The sequence below is a fragment of the Nasonia vitripennis genome (assembly GCF_009193385.2).
Source record: "Nasonia vitripennis strain AsymCx chromosome 3 unlocalized genomic scaffold, Nvit_psr_1.1 chr3_random0012, whole genome shotgun sequence".
Taxonomy (NCBI): domain Eukaryota; kingdom Metazoa; phylum Arthropoda; class Insecta; order Hymenoptera; family Pteromalidae; genus Nasonia; species Nasonia vitripennis.
In genome coordinates, this window is record NW_022279632.1 from 321,957 (window position 1) to 346,565 (window position 24,609).

Below are 24,609 nucleotides of genomic sequence, written 5' to 3' on the forward strand. Positions count from 1 at the left end.
TTTTTATTATTTTAGTCGATGATATTAATTGTTAAAAATCAAATTATTTGATAATAAAGTTAATGATGTATCATTTTGGAAAACAGTATCAAATAGTACAATATTTATATTATAAAATACATGAAGTATTGATATACAAAGGATTTTCATTTACAAATTTTAAATATGGTTTATATATAATAAAATTCAAGAGAAAATTGATCCAAAGTGTGTAAAGCTGAACATTTGTTTCGTCAATTGACAGAAAGTTGAAGCACGCATTAACTTTTTCTAGTGAAAACACAAACTAACCCTATCGTAATCAATTTTAATGCATATTGTGTTAGAGCAGGACATTATAGATTGGTACGCAAATTTCCAGACCTCTGACCGCTATATTTTTATAAAAAATTGATGTAATGTGGGCCAGATTTGAAATACCTTTCGATGATTAACAAAATGTGGAAGCGCGCACTAACTCTTTCTAGTCACAAGATAAAATTTATTGTGATATACGATACTTTCTAGCTATAAATAATAACTAGATAAATGCATAAATCACTTCTTTATTTTACTTTTTATCATCCTTTTGTATCTTATGATTTTTAAATATATTTCTTCAAGTAATGTTGCAAGATGCATGAATATGAAATTTATTTTTGATATAATTTGTAACTTGTGTTTCCCGGTGCGAGGTTTTGCAGAGTGTTTTGCTCGGCTAGCTGCAGCCCCGAGATCGGTAAGGAGAGAGGGCGGTTTGAGAGAATCAAAACACGTGAGTAATCAAACAGAACTTTATATTCGAGTTAAACTCAGTAAATAACAGTGGAGCTCGGCCGCGGAGACGTAATAAACATAACTACAGTAAAAATAATTTATTGTAAGTGCGATAAAGTGAAAGGGAAGAGGAGAGAAATAGCGAGAGAGAGAGAGAGAGGAAGAGACGCGACAATGCTTTCTTTTTCTGCTCTCTATTTTATAAAGCATAAATAACTTTGTAGGTTATAACATTTTGAAAAGTTCTTGAAGTTTGCAAATTGTGTTCTGAAGGATACAGTGAAAGTTGTATTTTTGTGACACAAAATATTTGGAATGAAAACAAGTGCAAGATATGCAGGAATTACAAGATGTGATATTCTTGGATTCAAATCAGAGTAGATGGATTGGACTGCAGTGCTCTCTGCAGATTTTGCACCAGTAGGCAATTATGTTATGATTCTGATAAATCTATCAAGCAAATTACTAAGAGGCAAATTACTAAGCAGCCGCTCAGGTCAATGAAGCTGAGTACATTCGCTTCGGGTCAGTGATTTCACGCTTGAATGTAGACCATAAGAAGAAACATAAAGATATTATGGGCAGCATTGATGGGATAGTCATTGATTGCCATGATGACAATTGTACACATTTGACTGCCACGATTGCATCTTCCACAAGCAAGGTTTCTTTATTTCTAATTATTTGTTGTCGTTATCTATAGTTATTCTTAATTATGTAATTAATGAATTTCAACTTGCAAATTAGATAATTTCTGCACTAACAGCTGGAATACCGATTGGAAAATCTACCAGATCTTGACTTGTTTAATCTTTCACTGCAAGATAAAGGTATTAATACCAAGACGCTGCTACTACACAGTATAGCCGAGTTTCAGGTCAAGCTGGAGCACCTGCACTCTAAATACATTAACAGCCAGGAGGAAATACAGCTGCTGTCTTATCAGTTGGTACAGCTGACCGAGAGAGCAGTCAAGGTTCAGCAAAGCACAAAAACTACAGTTTTTGATTGTTGACGAAGTTCTTCCATTCAACATGACTGTCTATCAAGCTGTGAGACAGTTCAGCTATTCAGGCATTGATCATTCAGAGGCTAATGCCGATAGTGAACCTCTACTTGGCCATGATGCAGTTTGGGTTCAGACTCACACAATATATTATAAGTAACTTTTGATTTTACAAGCGTATTTTTTTAATACATTTTTAAAACACACATACTTATATTCCATCATTGATAATTGTAGGCATGTGCCTGAAGAACAGTCATCTGCATAATCGAAACCAGGTTCACAATCCAGCAGTCGTAAAGGCAAGGGAAAAGTGGTTCAAAGAGGAAGGAGGATAGCCTCTGGCTTGAAGGAACGATACTTCAGCAACGGTGTCCATTGACTTCATTCTTGACTCCGAGTTTAACACCAGTGGTGACGATAGGAGATGCCTCCTTAGATGGCTTGTGCTTATTATGCCTCCTGTATGCCCTGAATCGCGACTGGGGAATTCTTTTCCCGCATGTCAAGAGTGTCAATTTGCTGTATTCGCAAGAATTTATCAACAGTAAAATTGCGGCCAAAGCTAGTAGGGAACTTAAGGATCTTCTGGATACAAACCGGAAATACAAACCAAACCAGAAATACAAACTGTATGTTACCACCAGACAATCAGTTTACTGTGTTTTTCCAAAAAATGAAAAAATGTTTATAAATGTTTATTATTTTTTTTTCCAGAGAGTACGGTACTTTTTAGCTGTATTGAACATGCTATGACAACTACTTGTGAAGCTGTGCTCATGGAAGGAAAGCACAAGAACAATGATGCCTCTGTACGATAAGCATGACTGTGCAATGCTGTTGACATTAGTTTCTCCATCGCTTAGTAGATCATAATCATCAAAAGCATTAGATCCATGTACTTCATCTAAAAACTGCAGTAGACCAGGTGTAATACGATTGAGAAATTCAAGTAGATTATCATGGTTATACTGTGGAGCTTTTATTTGTTCATTAACAGTTTGTTTCTATACCAAATTTCGTGTTTATAATGAGTATTAACCAGTGTTATTTTTATTTTCAAAAAACTACATTTATTAAATAGGTTATGTCAATACTTTTAGTTTGTACAACTTGAAATCCATCGGACTCGTAAACTACATGCTCAATTTAGATGTTTGCAGCTTTTTAAGATCTTAATAAATATTCATGAGTTAACAACAATTTATAATTCTACTTATATATTTATAACTAATAATCAATGCTATTAGCAAAAAAAAAACTTTTCATCCGATGTTTGTATGTCAAAACCAACAGGTTCAGAAGCATTATTTTCATCAAAACGTATCTATACTGAATTAGTTCTTCGAATAATATATTAGAAAAGTACAAGAAAGTCTAATGCAACTGTTATTATAATAGGAGGGAAAATTGAAAAATTACTATTTTTTATTCAAAATATCAAAGTATTATTAATAACCAAACAGGTTTTTTTACAAATCTGTAGAACTATTTCAAAAGTTTAATATATTTAATAAATTACAATCTTCCAATAGCATAGAAAGAATTCCTACTGTACACAACCTTATATTTAATTCTGCTAACAATTTATTGGCTGGAGTCTCATTTGTCGAACCACTATTGTCTTCCAACCCATTTACCCATGCGCTGTTTTAAATAATAATCAAAACATTGTATCAGTGTTTATATTTTTTTAAATAAAATAATAAAAAATGTTATCATACTTAAAGTAATCAAGTTTCTCAGAGACATGCACTGCCAAAGTTCTCCAACTGTCATCTCTGTTGAGTTCTGCTACTAAATCTTTGTATACATCTAGTGGCAGATGCTCAACGCTCAGATCTTCAGTAAACTTCAACATTGTCATAAATTTGATTGTCAATTATAATATTTGCATAAAAAAAGCATAATAAACATTTCCTTAGAGGTATGTTATACGAAATTTATCAGCTATAGCTAGTGGAAGGTTTCTGTTAATGCACCACATTGTACTGATCACTTCCTTGTAGTCTTGTTTATTTGGCGGAGTTTTCTTTTAAGCTGCATTTTGAATAAAGAAGTGGGTGGATTTCTAAAAGACAAGAAAAGAAAAACGGACAATTTGAAAAATGCATTTTTATCTGTACTTTTTGGAAACCTTTTACTCTTTCTAATTATTTCATATTCTATATATGAATAATTAAAAAATAAAAAAATATTTGGAATTTTCCAAAATGTATCATATTATGTTTTTAATTATTAATGCTTTCTTTTTTGTAGCTACTAATTATTTAAATACGAGTCGTTAACAATTATATTCAGCAATCAAACAATAAAATCATACTCTATAATTATTTTTTACATTCTACAATTTCGTCGTTAAAAAAAAACTTATACTTATATGATAATATACGCGTCAACTATTTGATCCAATTATGTGTAAAAAAATGTTTTATACCTATAAGTAAAATCGAAATAGGTGGAAAAAAGTGAAATTACAGTCCCAGGAGAGCGACTGCGACAAACAACTCGAAAACCAAAGCTCCCAAATCCACCTACCCTACGCGCAGTGAGTTTAATAATGAAATACGTCGGCACATCGGAGGAAGGCAAACAAAATACTTAAACCCTCCTACCCCACGTACAGCGAGTTTAATAAAAAAAATACGTCGGCACATCGGAAGAAGGAAAGCGATGCAAGGGCAAAAATTATGCCATAACCAAAGCACGTAAACCCCACGTACCCCGCGCGCTGCTAATTTTTGTTGGAACTTATTTTGAGAAAAATAGAAAAGTAAAACTCACGTACAGCTTGCATCGTGAATTTTGGTCCAAAAATATTTAATTCAAAAATACGTCGGCACATCTAAGGAAGGCGAGAGAAGCGAGAATATTTGTTGAGACAAGCCGTTGAAGTCACCTCCCCTACACTCCGCCAATTTTTATAAGGGAATATTTGTTTAAACAATGCGCCTGCACATCGGAGAATGCGAGCCAAAGCAAGAATATTATCTGAAACTAAAACCCGTAAACTTTGCATCAGATTGTCTAAAAAAGGCCGCTTTGTGCGCACTATTAATATAACGCAGGATATTCTATTTATTATATCTCGCTACGCTGCGGTGCAATGCAGCGTTTATTTAAGCCATGTCGAGGATTAAGTATTATAATATAGTATTCTGTGATGATGTTTCACGTTTCTGAAAATAATTAGATTTTACAAAGATTATTAAAAATTTTCAAATTAATACATATATCATATTTCGTACGTGAAAATATTGGATGAATAATAAAGAAAATTAAATGTATTTATAGTACTTGAATGTATTAAATAAATCGATGTAGCAATAAAAGAATATTAATTCAAAGTGCAAATCAGACTAACATATAAATTACATTAAACATTGCTACTTATGTTTATTATTCCTTACGACATTGACGTTAAAAACAAATGCAATAATTTTGTACAATATTTATAATTAGTTTGTTTGTTAATTTACTATATTAATTTTTACTGACAGCAGATTAGGAATTTCCCTATAATTGAAAAACTACTTAGGACAATTCAGGATATAGTGGGTATTTTAAGTTATAATAAATAAAACGCATAATTACATTTCAGTTGTATCATATTAACAGATAAAATCAACATAAATAAAATTACTATACACGCCACAGGTTACGCGAATACATCGTTTTATATCTAAGGCTATTTTAATACAAAAATTATTGACTTCATTGCAAATCCCATTTTTGTTTTATGAACACAATTTACATATATTACTCTGAACAAAGGAAAAAGGAATATGTCTATTGCAGGTGTCGTGAGTTGATCTTTTACATATTTTACAAGTCTTGTAAACGGATACATTACGATTCCTAAAACATAATTGACAAATATCAGTCATACTCTCAGATTTTTGAATAATCATTTTTGGTATAAAAGACCTATACTCGTTTGGATGAAAATTACTATTAAAATGTATTTGCCGCCCAATAACGTTCATATAATAAATCACGAAAATACCACATTATCCATGCATCTCCTGGAGTAAAATCCCATTTATCTTGAAATAAGTAATATGTTTGATCTGTAGAAATATATATTGTATCTATACATTGCAATTCATTTATCGTAGCGCATGCGTCTATGATTTTTCCATCTATCCATTTGTACGGTAACAGCGTACGAAACATGTTAAAGTCCATTTGATCTTCTTTCTAGTTTACACATTCAACTTTATCTGCAACTGTATTGTATTCTAAGTTTTGAAAATAATGAGTATAATTCTTCATTAAACCATTACTCAGAATGTAGTTAGTATCACATGACTCTCCAATGTCTGAAAGTAGTAAACTTGAAAGCTCTTTATCGTCAATTTTAGGAGAGTCAGCATCGTCTGCTATACTGTTATCTGCAGGTACTTCATTACTGTTCTTATGTTGTCCATCGTTACACAATGAATCGCAGCTTCCTACACTGCATTGAACAACCTTTTCATTTGTCACTTCTAACTCATTAATAAGAATCGTATCATAATTATCTTCGTTATTATTAACAATCGATTCATTGCTTTTTATAAGTTGATTTTCGACACTCTTATCACTTTTATTTGTTGAAATAAGCATCGTTTTATCCTCGTCAGGACAAAGTTCTTTGTAGTTCATTTTACTTATCTTACATTCATCTCTCATGTACTTGACAAGTTCGGCGATATCATTGTCTTCTTCGTCACTGTCAGTATGCAGATTATTTTTTATTTTAAAACAACATCTTTCGTCATCCTGACAGTCCTTTAAATAATCATGCGAAAGTTCACTGCCTTTATAAGTATTAAATGTATCAATTTTTTTAGGAATTTGAAAATTATCGTTTAAATTGTGTATCATACGATAAAACATTTCATACGTTGGCTCAAAGTTCATCAAACCTCCTACATCTGTAATATACTGCAAGGACAGCAATATTGCACGCACAGTACCAAACTGTAGACTACCTCGGGTCTTACTTTTCTCCCTATTATAGTTGCTCCATACTCGTTCAGACGATGCATTAGAATTTGGTAAACATAACACATCAAGCGCGAACTGAGCAACATGTTTAAATAAGTAATTTCTCTCTGAATCAACGCACAATCTAATTCTAATCCAAAATGAATCAGGCTGTTTTTCTGACATTATTTCCTATGGAAAATTGTAAAACAATAAGTTGGCCCATTCTTCATTTATGGATAACAGTTTCTCTGCATTATTATGGTCCGTTAGTTTGGGAAGATGGAAAAATAATCTATCTAAATTATTGTATTCACAATGAAATTTTTCGTTTAATGCGTTTTTCGGATGGAAACATTTAACGTGGAGCAATAAATCATTATTGAAGTCACATCTATCATTAAACTTTGCACAAATTTCACATAAAAATTGTTGGCAATTCACTCGAAAAGCATTAATTTCATTCTCATTAGTAATTTTGTCAAGCTTACTACATACGTCTTCGTTGAAGGTAATTTCCTCTAAGGGTTTCCACTTAGTTTGATCAGACGGATTAATCTTACCTAAATCGGTCTCTAATACATATTCGGTATCCATGTACATTAATAAAAATTTTTTGTAAGTTTTTCTTACAACGCTGTTAGCTTCTGGAACTAGTGGCTTTTCTGACTGCAGCTTCAAGTTCAACATATATAAATCTAGGAATACTGACAGTATAAATGCATGATATAATTTATTTATTGGATTTGTTAAGTATTGCAACAAATTCATTTCTGCTGAGTTCAAATCACTTTTTGAACTACCTTCAGCGATTTCTTCTTCAAGAAATCTTATTAATGGAGTCCATCTCCGATAAATCCTAAGCATGCACAAAAAAATATGATAACCACCTTAACGTTATTGGTCTCAAAATTTTTAAAATCGTTAATTTTGACTTTATTTGCAACACCGCCCACCTATTACACCTGTTAGGACTGCTGGATAAGTAATTATAAAATGAATGAGGAATTTGTTCATAAATGGGCGGCATTTTCTTCATGCCGTCTCGTGCAACTAAATGTTGAATGTGACAGCCACATTTAATAATTTTAATACCTGGCACTAAAAGCTTTAATTTTTGTGATACTGAATTATGAGCACCCATCATAAGATTACATGTGTCAGAGCAAAATGCAATTACATTACTTAAAGGGATATTTGCTTTTGTGAAAGTCTCAATTACCTTGGTAGTGAGTGTTTCGGCATCAGCTTTGACATTTTCATCTTTATCAAATATTGGCACATATTCCCAGAAGCTATCACGAATACGCCAACTCTTTTTGTCTTCATATCGAACAACTACGCACATACCTTGATCATTACTTACATCTGTACTTTCATCAATTAAAATAGAAAATTTTGTATCACGTAAAATTTTGCACATTCTGTCTTTTTGAGCAGGTGCTATGACATTTGCAACTATCTTAGTTGCTTTTGTTCGATCTAAATCAACACTTTGTAAAATTGCAGAATCAAAAGCAACATTTTTCAAGAATGGAATCAAATGATTAATAAATAGAAATGATAAATAACGAGCAACAATTAAAGCACTAAACTTTATTTCGGCTATAGCTTTCTGAAAATTAAAGAAATCAAAATCGTTATTTTTATTAATCTTTTTAGGATGTTTCTTGCTTTTAGCATGAGTATTTAATACTGTTTTATTAGCAACTAGTTCACGATCGCAAGTTTTGCATTCGACTTTTAGAGGATTATTCTCACACGGTTTTAACCAATCACCAAACTCCTCCTGCCATTCAGGCCTATATTTATGTACATATTTGAATAATCCAGAATTTGAATGGTTATCTGTTACTTCTTGTAAAATTTCTGTATCATAATGGTCTAATACTTGAGAATTGGGAATGTCTATTTCATTATTTCGTTTATCATGATTTTCAGATTCAATGTTGCTATTTGTTATCGTCAAGCAATCATCAACACTGTCAGCGGGTCGAGAGTCTTCTACTGAACTTATAAAATTATCAATTTCAGTAGATCTCTTTATTTCCTCTGTATCGATTTCCATTTCAGCTTCATTTTCATGAAAAGAAATTGATAACTTTTTATAACAGTTTCTTTTTTCATCACCAATTTGTAAGTCACGGTTGTGGTCTTCAACCTTTTCAGACTCATTTTCAGTAATTGTATATATTTTTTGTAATTCTTTGTGTCTTTCATTACGTTGTGCGTGTTTTTTCAAAACAGAGGCTCTAGGGCTCAAATCATATTTACACAATTTACAATGAGGTTTCTTTTCATCACTAGGAGATCTGCAAATCCATATTCTTAGCAGTGGGTCTTTTTCCCATGCAGGATTGTACTTTCTTATTTTAATTTTATTTTTGTTATGATCCATGTTTGAAGTGAAACTTTTGAGTTTAGATGAAATTATTATTAAGATAAAATCTTATTATTATAGCGCTGATGGCTGCTTTAAATTTAGCGTAATTTGTTGCTCTATTTAAGCGCAAATGGCTGCTGTATTTAAGCGCAAATGGCTGCTTAAAGTGTTTAAATAGCGCCATTGGCTGCTGTTTATTAGTTGATTATAAAAAAGTAAAAAATTAATAAACAAATCGTACTTACCTAATAACCCACCCTCGAACACTGAAAGTGTACAAATAGACACCCTCTCTTCTTTTAATAACCTTAGAAAATAGTATAAGAGGAGATCACATTATTCTACAGCTATTATATTTCATAAAATGGATCGAGACATTCAATACTTGCAAGACATGGATGTTTGCATAAAAAAATATAAAAGAAAATGAAAACTCTTTTAATGGAAGTTATTCAAAGCTTAGGTAATATAAAAAGTCTGGTAGAAACGTTCCCCATTTATTGACCATCGGTTGGCCATTTTTGAAAGCTTTGACCAACCATTTTAGTATACATTGGCCAATAGTATAGACCTTATTTCGTCACGTTTTTCGGCATTTATTGCCCAACGAATGGGGAGAATTCCAATGTATTCTTTTGAGGTTACGTTCTCTTAATAATCTTGATTAAAGTCGTTTATTACACTTTTACGATGCGTGGCTGTGATCTGATGAGTAAGTGAGAATCAAAATTAGATAGTGTCTAGGTGTCGGAGGTCGGCGATGACGGGGTCCAGGTAGTGGGATATCTGGTTTTTAATGTTCAGATGTGCATACTGCGGCTATTAATGTCTAGGTGTGTAGTGCTACGGATAGCGATGATGAGGTCTACGTAGTTCGCTGCGTAATTTTTCGTAAGTAGATGATGTGAATATAGACTATGGATATAGTGTCTCAGTATGTACGGTCGCAGATGAGGAGGTCCAGGTAGTGCGCTCCGTAGCTTATGATGTGTAAAAACTAGTTCTAGATATAAAAAAAACCACCTAGCGCACAACCTGGATCCCGCCATCGGTGCCCTATACACCTGGACACCATCCATATTCGATGTGCACATCTATGCACAAAAAGCTACCTGACCTTCGTCATTGGCGACCATACACACCTAGAAATAATATTAAATTATCCCGAACCGATATTTACATTTACGCACAAAAAACGAAGTAAACTTCCCGACATCGTCATCGGCGACTCTGTGACCCATACTTTTCGCTATTTATTGAATGTTTGTGAAACGTTGTTTTTTTCGTGAAAAATTGTTATTTATTGTCAGAATTTATTTTCAGTAGGATTTTTCACAATAAATCAAAAACATTACAAATAACTACAAATAGTCACAAATATTCACTAAAACTTACAAGTAGTAAAGAATATATCAGAACAAACCATTATCAGTGTACTGATATGGATTTTATACCACTTACATTATTTATTATTTGTCGTACTTTTTTGTGATATTTGAGAATTTTTATCGATTTTTTGTGATTTATTGTAAAAAATCGTGAAGAAAAATGTCCGCATTCTTACAGTAAATAACAGTGTATCACTATAAATCACAATAACTACGAAACGTTTCACGAAAAAATACGTTTGAGATTAATATTTTTACATTTTACAAACACGCTATGTCGATCGCCGAAATGGCTATTTTTTAATAAATAATGTATTTTTAATGTTTATGAATACCCTGGTGGAAGTATTTTTAAATTGCAACGAATAGTAATAAATAACAATAAATAATGACACACATGAATAAACAGCAAGTGATAATGAATTCATTTGACATTATTTGTTTTTATATTTCATTATTTGTCAGTATTGCTTAATATTTGTTTTTACTTCCGCGAGGGTAATATATTAATAATAGCTAAAAAATTATCAATAACTTTCATTGAGGTTATGTGACATATCACATGTATAATAATAAACGAAAACCAACCTTGATAAATTTTCTGTAGTATATTCGATGATCAAAGATAATAAACAATCCAATGAAAACAAAATCTCTCGTATTTCCTCTACAATGAGTCGAAATATCTTGGTTCTTTTTGGCGCAATGTTGGATTCTAGCTTAACGTTAGGGATATATCGTTTATCGAAAGAAATTTGACCGTTGGATGGACGAAAACAAAGTTTATCCAAAGTCAAGCGTTACAGCGCGATCTGTATTTGTTTGATACAAATTTTTATCTGATGACCGTCATTTACCGTCAAAAACGGCGTTCAGTATGTGTTACTTGGAAGTCAGAGTTTCGGAACGGTTGGCAACTGGCAAGAGATGCTCCATCGCTTCAAGTATTCGAATCAAACCGTGCAGTCATGGGTTATTATGAAGGTAAATACTATTTTTTTTTTTTATAGTATTTGCATTATTTTATGTGTAAGCAGTCATCTGCATTTATTTTAATATGTAACCCCTGAGGAAATATGTATTATCTAGGTTATTTTGTGTGTTTTCATTCACATTGATTCCATGTGGATATCTGCATAGATTTTTACTTTTAATTTTAACATTATATTGTTTCAGAAAATCAAGGGTCATTTTGGCAACCGTACCAGCAACAATACCAGCAGCCATACTACAATAATGTAGTCCAGCATCCTTCCTCGGCTCCGCAACCACAGCAGCAGAACCCTGGTCACCAACAGCATCTATACTCAGTTCCGCAACCACATCAGCAACATCAACAACAACATCCTTATCCAGCTCCGCAACCACAGCAGCAGTACCCAGGCCAACAACAGCTTCCTAACCTGGCTCCACAATCTCCATCATACTACCAGCCACAACATTACAACTGTAAGTTGATTCCATTTTTAGTAATACAATATTCATCATTGGAAAAATTTCAATTTGCAATTCATTTTTTAGTTTCTCGCTACCAACCGTACCGCAGAACAAGAGGAGGGAAGAAAATAAAGGAAAAGAAAAAAGTTGAACTTATTTCCAATATAATGGACACTATGGTGACCTCTGAACCAAATTATAGACAATGGCCCCGGCAACAGTGGCAGACAGCTTACTACCCCAACACGCAGTATGGATATGGCTACCCAAGCAACACAGCACCGCCAGGACCACTACCAGCAGCAGGACTTCCAGAACCACCACCACCAGAAGTACCACGAACATCACCACCACCACCACCAGGAGTACCAGGAGCACCAGTACAGCCAGAAGTACCAGGAGCACCAGTACAGCCAGGAGTACCAGGAGCACCAGTACAGCCAGGAGTACCAGGAGCACCGCCAGGACTACCGAGACCATTACCACCAAGACCAAGACCACGTCAAAACTTGTTTCTACTGATGCCAGACAACCTACATCCCCCTCTAATTCCTCTTCCACCTCCCCCACCTCCTCCAACTACAAATCAGGAGAACATCGCATTGCCATGAAGATCTATTTTCATCCCTGATTGTTGGTGGTAATTATTATAAGTATTTATTATAAGTATAAAAAGGATTTTTCTTATACTATGGAGCATTTGATTATCAGTTTAATGTAGTTCGCCCACTTATCAGAGAATCAATAAGTAAGCATTATTTTTCTGAAACCATACAGTTACCAGAAGAGATGAAAAATTATAAACAATCAGTTATTCAACTAATTTAAAAGAAAATGCAAGTAAAAATGATTTTTTTTTTATAAATGCTAAAAGAATATTTTTATAGAAAACATATTTTTCTTATAATTTGACGAATCATAATTATAAAAAATATCAAAATACTTTTTTTTACAACTGCTATTTATTGTTAAAATAAAATTTTATAAGTGCTAAACCATGCTTTTTACAAATTCATGAATGTATATCATTGTTAATACATAATAATAAATCATTTTTCTTTAAAAATAATTTTATTGGTCAGAGCTGTTCGGTGTTGAATTTTCCTATTGAATTTTCCTTTACGATATCTTGCTTCTACACATGTTCTTGTGGAGCAGAGGTAACGCGGACTTAATGAGTGACCCGTTTATCACTCATTAATAAAATGTATTTCAAACTATTTGATGAACGTCGTTCGGTTGATTAGGTATATATACTTATAGCTCTGGAGAAAATAAAAAAAGTAATAAGATTATAATAATAAATATAAAAAATCAAAAGGTTACACTATCAAGTGGCGCGGTAGCGCCACGATAGCGAGTTTGAAAAGCAGACGAAGCCGCGGCGCCGCGACACTATTTCCTTCTATATTGGTGTACGGATTTTTATAGTATCCAGCAAAAATGGATATTATTACTGTTTTTAATTAATTTTTGACTCATCAGCATGTTTTTGTGTTAAACTACGATTCTACCAAAAATATTGTCAAAAAACTGTTTCATTTTCAAAATAAATAGATGTGTAATTCCCGAATGCTTAGATCATCTCTTTATTCTCCAGACAAATGTTAGGATCGTTAAGTTAGCTACGCATGTAGTGTAGTTCAATTTATTATTTATTATTGTTTTTTCGTCACTTAACCTGCTGCAAAAATTGTAGCTCATATCAAATGGCTTATGTTTTATTAGGATTTCCAGTAAAAATATTATCAAAAAGCCAATTTTATTTATGTAATAATGAATGATGTGCGATTTTGTGATTCTTCAGACAGAAAAACGTTAGGACCTTGAAGTATGCCACTTATAAGCTATACGTATGGTGTAGTTGGATATTGTTTTCCCACACACTTCTAGTATATCAAGTGGCGCGGATTATAAGTGCTATAAGTTCTATGGTGTCTAGGTGTAGAAATTGTTCAAGGAAGGCATCTAGGGTGTTTATGTGTAAAAATCATTGAGACGAGGTGTCCAGGTGTACGAGGTTGCTGATGACGAGGTCTAGGTAGTGCTCTTCGTGGATTTCAGTGTCAAGTTAGATAAATCATACGAAAGCGGTGTTTAGGTGTACAGGGTGGCCGATGACGACGTCCAGGTAGTTCGTACCGTGGTCTTTGGTGTCTAGGTGTGAAAATTATTTAAACATGGTGTCCAGGTGTACAGGGTGGCCGATGCCGACGTCTAGGTGGTGCGCTTCATGGTTTTCGGTGTCTAGGTGTAAAAATCATTCCAGGGTGGTGTCTAGATGTACAAAGTGGCCGATGATGAGGTCCAGGTGGCGCGCCCCGTGGTTTTTGGTGTCTAGGTGTAAAAATCATTTGAACAGGTAGCTGATGACGAGGTATAGGTAGTGCGCTTCGTGGTTTTCGGTATCTAGGTGTAAAATCATTTAAGGACTGTGTCTAGGTGTATAGAATAGCCTATAATGAAGTCTGGGTGGTAAATACTCAAAAAAATCTACTAAAAAGGACTGAAATCTCAAAAAATTGACTTTTAAAAAAGTAAAAGGTCAGGCAAATTTGATATTTTCCGCAACAAAATTGCAGATAAAAAAGAACTGAGATAAATCAAACAAAGTCAAGTTTATTATATTTAATAATAATATCGCAAAAAAATTGTTTTGTTTAATCAAGGGCTTACTTAACTTAAAGTCAAGTTACATAATGATTCATTAGAAACAACTCTCAAAATACTTACTACGTAACTTGCTATGTCTTTTTTATTGTACTTATGGTCTTTGTATCACGTTCTAATACATAAAAAGAAAATTTTAGTTTACCAGAAAACAAAATGAAACGGGCATGGCAAGTTACATTGTAAGTATCTTGAAAGTTGTTTCTAATGAATCATTATGTAACTTGACTTTAAGTTAAGTAAGCTCTTGATTAAACAAAACAATTTTTTTGCGATATTATTATTAAATATAATAAACTTGACTTTGTTTGATTTATCTCAGTTCTTTTTTATCTGCAATTTTGTTGCGGAAAATATCAAATTTGCCTGACCTTTTACTTTTTTAAAAAGCAATTTTTTTAAAGATTAAAAATTTCAATGAATTTTCAATACCAAAATTGAATACCATGTACCATTTCGATTTTAATGAATCAGCAATTATGAAGAATGATTTATATAACATGAGTGAAATATGTAGATACTGTAATGCTAAACATTTTAACAATTTGAAATATTTAAAAAATATTTAAAATACTTTTGGAAAACATTTTTGGAAAATGTATTGCATATATTTATGTTATTAAGTTTCAGAAAAGAGGTTTACCACGTATGCACTTGTTGACTTGACAAGTGCAGAAATATCTGATAAAATTAATCATCTAAGGTTACATAATATCGTTATGCAATCAGTGATACATGGCTTTTGTGGAAAAATAACTTAAATTCACCATGTATGGATAGCAAAACAAAAAATGTACCAAAAATTTTCTAAATTAGTTGAATTAGCAAACTACTTTTAATAATACTAGAGAGGGTTCCCTCCTGCTCGCTAACCCCCCCAAGTGCAAATTTTGAGTGATAATCGAATTTTCTATGTAATTTGAAAATGAAGCTATAATATTAATAAAATTTTAAATATAATATATAATATTTATGTCAAAATTCAAGCTTACAACTATTATATACAATTTTTTAAACCTTTTTATTATTTATTTAAAATTTTTTCAAATTTATATCATTAATTTCAACTCAATCAGTATATCCATCTGTAACTTTATATTTAAATTTCTCGTACCTTTATCCTGATGTTGGACTCAGACCTAATTCTGATTTTCATTAGCTATTACACCTTATAGTATTTGTATCCGTCTTTATCGCTGTCTTCATCTTTGACTTCACCTCGATGTCTCTGAGTCTAATTTGATTTGAGTTTATTTATATTGCTATTCTTATTCCTGACTCCATATTTTTCTCTGCCTCTATCACTGCTTCTATCGCTATCATTATCTGTATCACCATCTCTATTCTTTCGTTAATATTAATCTGAATTCATATTATTTTTATGTCTAACTCTATCCATATCAGCGATCTTTATCCTAAATTTTATTTATATCTGTCCTTTTATTAATCCTCTATCTCTATTTTAAACTTTAACTATGTATCTACCTTTTTATTAGTATTTTATTTCTTCGTTCATCTCTCTGACTATATATTAACAACTCCAAAATCGATCCCATTCTCTTTCTTTATCCTTCTCTTGTACTTTATATCTAAATTTCATATTTTGCACTTATAATCTATACTAACTCTGTTTCTATCTTTATCGCCATCTCTACTTTTATCTCCGAGTCTTTCACGAATGCCATCGTTATCCCGAATTTTGATTGTATTTTTATCTTCAGCTTCTCATTTGATTCTTTCGCTTTATCACCCCTATTTCTTTTTCTATCTTTCTGTTCATAGATTGCATCTTCATTTTTGATTTTGTTCCTTTATTTATGTTAATCTCTGTCGCGATTTCTATTTCTGCTTGCTATATATTTTCAAACTAATTTGTCACTCAGGGATAATCTATCGTTACCTTAATATCCAGTTTATTATCTAATGCTGTATCTATTGCGTTTCCAATTATCTCTCTGTCTTTCTTTAACTTATTATGTGAATCTACATTTTTATAACTTTTAGTGACTTATCTGTATCTCTATCTTGAACTTTGTCTACCTACTTCTGCATCAGTCCTCCTTTTTATACGTATTTCTAATGTTATCGTTATTACTGACTACATGGATATCCCTATACATTTATCTACGACTCTGGATCTATCACAAATTTTATCGTTATCCTGATTTCTGTCTTTATCTCCTTATTCTCAGATTTCCCATATATCTCCGATCTTCGTCATGACGTTTGTTTTTTTAAGTTTTAGTCGGAATTGACATCTCTACCCATTTTCGCGTCTTTACCCATATTCCCTCCCGTCCTCCCTTTTTCTTATCTTTAATATAATTCTAACATTCCTAGCTTGAACTTCATCTATATTGAAATCTATATTTTTATTATTTTGTTATCTTTTGAGACTTCTTCTCTATTACTATCTCTATGTAAATTCCAATTTTCGTCTTTATTTCTTTATTTTCTCTTTCTTTTTGACACCCGGTTTCATTGCCTCTATGTTTTTTAAAACGTTTTATGTGGATCCATACGGAGAATTTTTGATCGCAGCTGTGCCTACAAGAGAGGGACCGTAGCGCCAGGTACAGCAGTTGCCCCTGTATATTGCAGCTACGGATTTTGATGTCAGGGGACGCTGCGGCCCGTAAAGGGACGCTGCGGTTTAATAAAAGATGATGCGTACAGGTCGAGATGCTGGCTGCCACTAAGAAATGGACAGCACCGTACCTAAGACTGCGCTGCTTACCCTGTGAAACAGGAACTGCAGCCGTATCTTAAACGTAAGAGGTGCTCTGTCCTTGCTGAAAGACGGCTAATGTCAGAAATTTTTCTCGTGTATGTTTCTACCCTATTAGAAACCCAGCGATAAAGATAGCACTACATATATAGCTCTATCTTTATTGCTATCTAAACCTCTGATTGGTCTAATTTATCTCTATCTTTAACTTAGAGTCTTATCTTTAACTTAAACTTTTACGCGCACCTTTGGGAGTATGGACGCCTTTTGTATTTCTTACTTTATAAGGACGTCTTTTGTATTGCTTACTTTATAGGGACGCCTTTTGTATTTCTTACTTTATAAGGACGCCTTTTGTACTTTATACTTCATCCGTATTACTCATCTTCATCTCTACTTTTATCTTTGAGTCTATCACGAAAGCCATCGATATCCTGAAATCCGATTGTAATTCTATCTCAAACTTTTAATCTGATTCTTGCATATCTATCTTTATTTTCTGGTTTCATCTCTATTTCTGACCTCTGTATCTGTCTTTCTAAAATGTTTCATTTAAATCGACAGCTCTACAAATTATTGCATTTTAATTGTTTGTATGTCTGTCGCGATCTCTACCTTTGCTAGCTTTCTATTTTTTTCTCTTATTCGAACTTCGGCGATATCTTGAATTCTATTTTCATTTACTCATCCAACACTATTTTATCTGCAAATTGCATATATATTTCACGCAAATATTCTACAAGATGTCAATTCAAGCTAAACTGAAAAATATAGGCACGTCTGCTATCCTCTGCTGGTCACCGTAGGCTTTCTTCGCAGGGGGACTAATGTCCTTTCGTGTTGGGACGTATAGTGCCCCCTTGTGCATAATAGCGCTCCCGCTGCTATGCTGCAGCTCGCAACCTATCTGGAAATATTAGCGGGGCTGCCACGCTAAAAGAGATAGCTCCTCTGTAGTTGCCACAGTTGGCCCAATCAAAAATATAATGGTTCCCCCAGCTGGCCCGGCTCTAGGCCGCCGCGGGTGCGCACGATTTACCTTACTCGGATAATGATGCTACCGTTTGTGCATGCGCGTACAATATTAAACGCAGATGCAATCTGACAGTCGCCTTGTGTAAGTGTGCGTCTGTTCGGCCTATTCGCTGACGTGTCACAAGCGTACTGCCCGCTTGAGCCACGGCTGTCATGTGCTTCCATAACCCCGAAATTTAATCTAACATACGCATGTTCAATTAACTAATTTTGCGGTGTAAAGTGTATAATTTATCAATGTACCGTTTATTTATAGATAATACAACGTGGTAAATGCGTTATTTGTTGCGTAAGTAAAATTCAACTGAAGTTATTTGCAATTTAAAAATATCAATAACTACCGGTTAGCCAAGTTAATTTTCAGCTACTGTGTCAGCGTTCCATTACATGCCACAGTAGTGCCACTGTGGCAGCCATGCTCAGCCCCTAGGTGGCAGTAGGGCAACCACTGCTGGCCCACGGCAGCGCCACCTCCTATTTCCAGTCGGGAAATAGAACCTCAAATTTCAACACAAGTCGTTTATGAGAGTACTGCGGTCCACAAGCAGTGAAGTAAACCATGTATCGCAAATATATTAAAAAACAACGAACAATTGTCTGCTTTTTACATTGCACAAGTCTATTTTCTGCGAGTATTCTTTTGTTTTGCGAGATATCGCTAGGTTCAATCGGACCCTTGAGCCTGAAACCTGTCGCGTCGCACAGGTCCATAAGCAGGCCATTCTGGTGAGCCTATCTTTTTTTAGTGTAGAGTAAATGCGAGAGAGTAGGTGAGATGGAGTAAATGAGGCGGAAAATTGAGGGGTAAAATTGAGGGGAAAAATTGAGGGGGAGAATTCTTGAACCGGGCGGCGGCGGCAGCGGCGGAGAAACTTTTTTTATAATATAGAGAGACTACATATCCCCTTTATTGACAAAGTAACAATGGAAAACAAATTAGTTTCAATAAAAGCAATATAACTGACAATAGATTTGTAGTTCCATACAATTCGTATTTAATGTTGAAAATTAATTGTCATATGATTGTTGAAGTATGTTCAATTCACTATTCAATGTGTCAAATATTTATTTAAATATTGTTATAAGGGACATGATTGTGCATTCATAAAAATGAGTCAAGGTAATAATGAAAACAAATGTGTAGAAGAAAATTTCAACTGCGATGGAATGAAACAATATTCAAATACAAGATATATGTTAGCCCTCCAGAAGCCATGTATCGTCTACTACAATATGCAATGTACGTTTTATTACACGTAATTTACCGATTAACTGTACATTCAACAAATGATGAGTTGCAACCATGCAACAAACACAAGTTTGATTGCATGGTTTGAACTAAATGCAAACGTCCGCAGCTAAACAATACTTGTATGTTGATATACCATATTTTTACATTTTCAATGAAAAAACAAAGAAATGTAAACCAAAAAAAAAGAGTTTGGAAGCCAATTATAAGTAGAATGTACTTTGTAAATCCGAAGGATCGTGAAAGATTTTTTTAAAGATTATTATTATAACATGTAAAAGGGGCTTATGAAGAATTAAAAACATTTGAAAATGTTACATACGCAGCATTTCATGAAGTAGTTGTAGCTAGAAAATTAATAATCACTGATGAATAATGGGGCAAATGCTTGGAAGAAGCAATCAAGGTTGAATTTCCTAAAGCTCCATGTGAATTGTTTGGTTATATATGCGTATTTTATCACCCAGTAAATGTTAAAGAATTATTTAAAAAATATAAAGCATATTTTTACGTCCATTGTAAACTAAAGAAATAGATGAAAATATTTCACTAAAACATATCAATTCTATTTAAACAAGTCACGAGTATACACTGACTGATTTCAATTAACCTAAATTTAGTGAGGATGTTGAGGAAACCAATTATGAAGAATTTTGTAAATGTTAAAGAATTATTTAAAAAATATAAAGCATATTTTTACAGTCCATTGTAAACTAAAGAAATAGATGAAAATATTTCACTAAAACATATCAATTCTATTTAAACAAGTCACGAGTATACACTGACTGATTTCAATTAACCTAAGTTTAGTGAGGATGTTGAGGAAACCAATTATGAAGAATTTTGCCTGTAAACACTATTTTTATGTATTTTCTCACGCTAAATTCGAATCTGTCCCTTAAAATTTAGTAGGATTTTATTTTCATTTAGAAAACAAAAAAAAACTTGTAAACTCGTCAAAATTTAGTCTTTTATGACTCCGTAGGATTTGGTCTCATTCTATACAGCTATAAAACTATAAAAATACTTGTTTGATTATATAAACTATGTAATAAATATATCATATGACCCACATTTACGCGCACACGCGCGTGTTTTAGTGCAAAAAAGGAAACAAGTCTTTATTTGCAGGGTTTTGGAATTGTATACAACGCGATTGTCATGTTGGTGTATGCGTATATATGAGTGTGTGTGTATGTTGTACCTTATTTCCAAAACAAATTTCAGCGCAATTCCTTTGCTTGGCTTCGAGTTATACGTGGTCAAAGTTGGGATTTTAAGCAATTTTTCATTGTTTGCCTATTTTCAATGATTTGTAGCTCATAAGGGATGCATTTTTAACGAAAACTACCCGGATACCTTTTTTTGCAAAATTTTCTGAATTTTTCATTAAAAATACTTTCAAAGCCCTATATATATATATATATATATATATATATATATATATATATATATATATATATATATATATATATATATGTTAAGGCTACCTTATTTGCATTTTAAACCTCAAAATATGAAAATCTGAATGTTCGATCCGAACTCCGACAACCTCAATACAGTAAAAAGATTTATAGTAAAAAAGTAGCTGTAAAGTTTCAGAATGGGCCTGACCTTCTACTAGAAGTGATGTAGAAAACAAACATAATATAATGGCTAATAAGTGGTTTTACATTCAAATTAAGCACTTCTAACCTAGTACATTTCATGTCTACCGATACGTATTAGTTAAAAATGCATCCCTTATGAGCTACAAATCAATAAAAATAGGCAAAAAATACAAAAGTTGCTTGAAACCTCAACTTTGACCAGCTGAACCCTATTAAAAATTGTACATCGTTTATAAGTATAAGTATAAGTATAACATTTTAGATCGTACATAAGATCTTATCAGCGATTTTCAACCAAGAACTAACATAAAATCTTTTGTAAGATCTTATACAAGATCTTATGTTCATGTAAAAAAAAAAATTTCATCTAATATTCATTCAAGAGCTTACGCAATATCGTATATAAGATCTTGCATAATAGATTACGTAATATCTTTCCCAAGTTCTTACATAATATCGTATGCAAGATCTTATGTAAGTTCTTATAAAAGACCGTATATAACACTTAAAGAGATATCTTTTTATTTATGATTTACTGAAGGTCGTATGCAAGATCTTCTATAAGATCCTATGTATATCTTGAGTAAGTGATCAATAAAACGGTATCTCTTTAAGTGTTATATTAGATATTAGATAAAAACGTAAGATCTTGAATTAATAATTAATAAAAAGATTTCTTTTTATCATGGCGGTAAGATCTTGCATAAGACCTTAGACAAGATCTGATATATGATTTTACGTAAGTTCTTACATACGATCTTGAGTAAATTTTTTAATAGGGAAACTCGAAACTAAATGAATGAATCGCGCTGAAATTTTTTTTGGGATTCAGGTACAACATGTATCATATATATATATATATATATATATATATATATATATATATATATATATATATATATATATATATATATATATATATATATATATATATATATATATATATATATATATATATATATAATATATATATATATATATATATATATATATATATATATATATATATATATATATATATATATATATATATATATATATATATACGGTTTGTGCAAAAATAATAATTTTCATTTCCGACTTCACAGAGAACTACTCATATGTACACACACACACACACACACGCACGCAAACATGAGAATCGCGATGTATACAATCCCATAACCCTGCAAATAAAGACTAGTTTCCTTTTTTGCGCTAAAACATTCGCGTTTGTGCGTAAATGTGGGTCATATAACGTCATATAAAGCATGAAAAAATACATAAAAGTAGTGTTTACAAGCATTAAATAAAAGAAAACCATTGTTCTACAGTGAAGTTTTTTGCGAAAACCGTCAACTTCAACAAATTTTCCTGGGCCATACAGTCAACATTAACCTTTCTGCTTATTTTTCTGTGATTTTCGATAGTTTAGACATCATCCTCTAAAAAATTCAGATTGATTGACGGGCTGGATACGGAGCTATTTGACTTTGAAACACGAAAAGTTGAAATACCCCATAGTGCGCTGCCATCGGTCACCCTCTATACCTAGGCGCCGTTCTCGTATGGTTCATTTACCTAGACACCAAAAACCACGTTGCGAGCTGCCTATACCTCGGCATCGGCCATCCTGTACACCTAGACACTGCTCTCGAATGATTTTTACACCTAGACACAAAAATAAAACGGTGCACTCTACCTAGACGTCGTCATCGGCTACCCTGGCTACCGCTACCGCGCCACTTGATATTAAATAAAAAAAAATTAAAAAATGTAAATATTTGTATTTATTGAATTAAAAATTTGAAAACCCAATAAAGAAGTAAATAGTGTCGCGATCGCTGCAGGCTTCTCAAACTCTCCTTCGTGGCGCTACCGCGCCACTTGATATATAATTGTAATGTATCAAGTTAAAATTCCCATAGTAAAGAATATTATTTATATGATAAGTAAATAAATCATTATGACTACAATTGAGTTAAGCAAAATATGGATATTAATTATTATAGAGATATTGTTCAATAATCTCGATTATTTGATTTGGGTACATTATGGTAAAGAGCAGGATAGCAGGATGAGGTAAATAAATAAACAATATTTTTATATTTAATAATATAAGGGTAGCATAAAGCCTTTATTCACTTTATTTATGTCAAAGTCTCGTATCAATATTGATGTAGATCACCGCATGAAATTATTAATTCTTCGAAATAATAATAACCGAATAAAATATTATACGATGCGAAAGAATAATTCGAATACATAAAAACTGGATCAATACAGTCGGTGTACGCACTATGGAAAAGTGGTTTATAAAGATTTATGCGAAAACCATAATTGTTGAAGGAAAGAGAATATTATTATAATATTATAATTAGATGAGATACTTGTTAAAGTATAGGTGTGACTTAGCAATAATGAAAAAGACTGTAGCTTTCTAGAATAAACGAAATGATTGATTTGATTCAATTATGTAGTATACAAGAAAGTTTGAATAAGTGTATTGAAAATATAGTGTTGCAAACGGAAATTGTCAAAACAACTTGTTGAGCCTTGCCTGCGACACGGACGTACGTCTGGTTTTCAACAGGTCTTCTAGGTTAAACAACTTGTAGGGTTATAATTGATAAATGTAAACGTAACAAAAATAATATTACATAGATGTTTGTGGATGATATTGAAAGGAATGCGTAGTACATAGAAACTGATGTATAATGATTGCGGTGACCTTGTGCGTATTACTTGTTAAACGCACAAGAGTGTTAGAGCGAGATTATTCGTATTAACATAAATTGTTGTGCGTCCTAGGATAACCGACTAGGGTCTGACGTAGCCATCCCAGCCGGACGGCATATAGCGGTACTTTTACGTCCCGTTGGAGGCGAGTTATTCGTTAATGTTGCGTGTTGAGTTTCTCCAAAATTGGAAAAACTCCCCGGATCAGTCCTCAAGGAAGATCTTTGGGTGCACTGTATTAGTAGTCTGTAAATTAGAATGATTAAAATAATATATCTGGGTATACTATTTCTGGGTTGTGTTGTACCGGCTTCGTAGCACGACAGGAACAATGGCCTCCTTCTGGGCAGCGTGGAGCACGTGGCGTCTATCGGTTTCTTGATATCGATAGATGTGTAAGCTTTAAGGAGGAAATGTGTACTAACTGCCGCTGCGCTCAACAAGATAAATTTAGTAACGCATTGGCATATGCGCAACGCTGTTACTATGATTAATTGCGCGCAAACGCACCCGAAGAAACCCGGGCGGCGCGAAAAGTGAAAATATAGGCGTAGCTACACTGCCGAACGCTCGCTGCTCACACCCGTGCTTACAAAAATTAAAATTTGAGGTGCCGGGTCCTAATGTTTAGAGCAGGCATGTGCGACGCTGCCTTGGC

At 33.0% G+C, this 24,609-nt stretch overlaps 1 protein-coding gene and 1 long non-coding RNA gene across 5 annotated transcripts in view; both read left to right on the forward strand.

Annotated features, from left to right (window-relative positions):
- Positions 1-24,609, forward strand: part of LOC107980680 (glutamate receptor ionotropic, kainate 2) — a 602,400-nt gene that overhangs the window by 251,593 nt on the left and 326,198 nt on the right. The window lies entirely within an intron of this gene.
- On the forward strand, positions 1,994-2,532 carry LOC116416890. Its single transcript, XR_004227197.1, has 2 exons — positions 1,994-2,394; positions 2,480-2,532. It is a non-coding gene; the product is annotated as an uncharacterized LOC116416890 (long non-coding RNA).